The sequence below is a fragment of the Rhinatrema bivittatum genome, chromosome 3 (genome assembly GCF_901001135.1).
Source record: "Rhinatrema bivittatum chromosome 3, aRhiBiv1.1, whole genome shotgun sequence".
Classification (NCBI taxonomy): domain Eukaryota; kingdom Metazoa; phylum Chordata; class Amphibia; order Gymnophiona; family Rhinatrematidae; genus Rhinatrema; species Rhinatrema bivittatum.
In genome coordinates, this window is record NC_042617.1 from 324567069 (window position 1) to 324569338 (window position 2270).

Here is a 2270-nt window from a genome sequence, read left to right on the forward strand (position 1 = left end):
CTTGATCTTTGGCTTCGGTCTCCGGTCCATCCCTCTGTGTCCTGCGCTTCCATCCAGGAGGCCTCACCTAAGTCCAAGCAGCTCGAGTCCTCATGGGCTCCTCCAGGGGGGATCTCGGGCTTCCAGTGGTGAAGCTCCAGTCGGCATCCTGGCATCAGCTTCCTCATCTACACTCCAGGACGTTTCTCCAGTTGCTGCCCACAGGAAACCTTTGTAAGTCCAAACGGCTCGGATCCTCACGGGCTCCTCCTGGGGGGATCTCGGGCTTCAGGTGGTGAAGATCCTTTGGTCTCCTGCCTCGGGCCGCCTACCAGTTGCAACCTCCACTATGGGCCTTGCCACAGTGTGTCACCATCTGTTACAGCCGGCTCAAGGGTCCACGAACTCAACTTTTTTTGACTGCTGCAGCACACTGAGCCGACAATTTCAGTGTATTGTCTACTATGATGCCTAGATCTCTTTCCTGGGTGGTAGCTCCTAATATGGAGCCTAACATTGTGTAACTATAGCATGGGTTATTTTTCACTATATGCATCACCTTGCCCTTATACACATTAAATTTCATCTGCCATCTGAATGCTCAATCTTCCAGTCTCACAAGGTCCTCCTGCAACTTAGCTACTCTTATCTGCATATTTGATTACCTCACTCATCATATTCCTTTCCAGATCATTTATAAATATTTTGAAAAGCACTAATCCAATTACAGATCCCTGAAGCACTCCACTGTTTACCCTTTTCCAGTGAGAAAATTGTTCATTTAATCCTATTCTCTGTTTCCTATCTTTTAACCAGTTTGTAATCCACAAAAGCTGTGAGGAGGTTGTTATCCAATGGTCTCTTATGACCACCCCAGGTTGGACTTGAACCCACAATCGCTGGCTTAGGAGGCCAGTGCCTTATCTATTAGGCCACTGGGGTAGTTTAAGAGAAGAAAGTGGGCACACTCAATATGGGCCTTGTGGTCTTTCTGTATCATATTTACTGTTTCTATGTAATTTCCTCTGGCTCTTCTGCTTCCTTACTTTCTATTTTCAAAGTGGCTTCTACCATTCTTAAACAACTTTCCGTAGATACTTTTGTTTTCATGATCTCATCTAGTTACTTCCCTTCATTTGAAAAGTCCAAGTTCATCATTGATAACCAACCCTTAGCCTTTCTGTCTCCTTTCCAGTCTTCCTTTTTGTCTAGCTCATTTCATCAAATCGGTCACCTCCTGTGCTCATGTGCAACTTGCTTCTAGAGTATCCTCATTCTACTCAATCTTTCAGTAGCCTTCGACATGACCAACTACCCTATCCTTCTTTGGAAGGTTTCCTTTCTGGTTCTGTTTTTGACAGTTTATTTTCCTACTTACCTCACCGATCTTTCATGGTCATAATCAAGTATTCCTCATCTGACCCATTACCTTTAGCTGGAGTTCCTCAAGACTCCCTGTTCTCTGTTTATCTCTAAGATTTTGACTTTTCCTTTTCCTCTCATGATTTTTCCTACGACTGCTTCACAGATGATACCTGACCTTTTTACCCCAGTTTGTGATGTCTCTGCTTGCCTGTTGCCTCCTGGATGTGTTCCCGTTTTCTGTTGCTTAATATATCCAAATTGAAATCCTGTCTTCGCCAGCTAGCTCAGATATTCCTTGTCTACCCTATCTTTATTTCTGTTGACCTTTAATCACTCTTTTCCTAGAAATCTGAACATCTTTCACTGTCTCACTCTTGTCTTCTGTCCCTAAACTATGCACTTCACTAAGCTAACAACGTTACAGAATTTGCAAGGCCTAATCCTCCTCTTATAGTTGACACTTATCACTCTCTCCTTTAATCTTATTTCACCTCCTGGCTTGCTCATTGCAGTAGCCTATTTTCTGGCCTTCATAATAACTCTGCCCTCCATCCATTACCAGCCCTCCATAACTCTATCACCTCACTCCTGTATCAGTGGCTTCACTCATTCCTCTTTCAGTTTTACACTACCTCTGTTTCTTCACAGTTCTCATGCTTTCAAATGCCTTTATTTATTTATCAGTTTTATGTACCGCCATTTGGTAAAACCATCACAACAGTTTACATAATAAATACATAAGGTTGCAGTACAATAAGTTAAAATTATTAAAAGGTATAGAACACTTGTAAAAACAAGAAGTAAATAACATTAAAAATAATATTACAGATCAGAGTAAAAAGGAGGCAGCAATTCAGCAATATGGTATAGAAATCTCATGTGTTTGATAGTTTATCTGATTCCTCAAAAGCCAGGTTCTTGTGGCC

The 2270-nt window shown here is 42.2% G+C and overlaps 1 non-coding gene across 1 annotated transcript; it reads right to left on the reverse strand.

Moving 5' to 3' along the window:
- Positions 1 to 848: 848 nt before the first annotated feature.
- On the reverse strand, positions 849 to 921 carry TRNAR-CCU. The gene has a single exon. It is a non-coding gene; the product is annotated as a tRNA-Arg (tRNA).
- Positions 922 to 2270: the final 1349 nt, after the last annotated feature.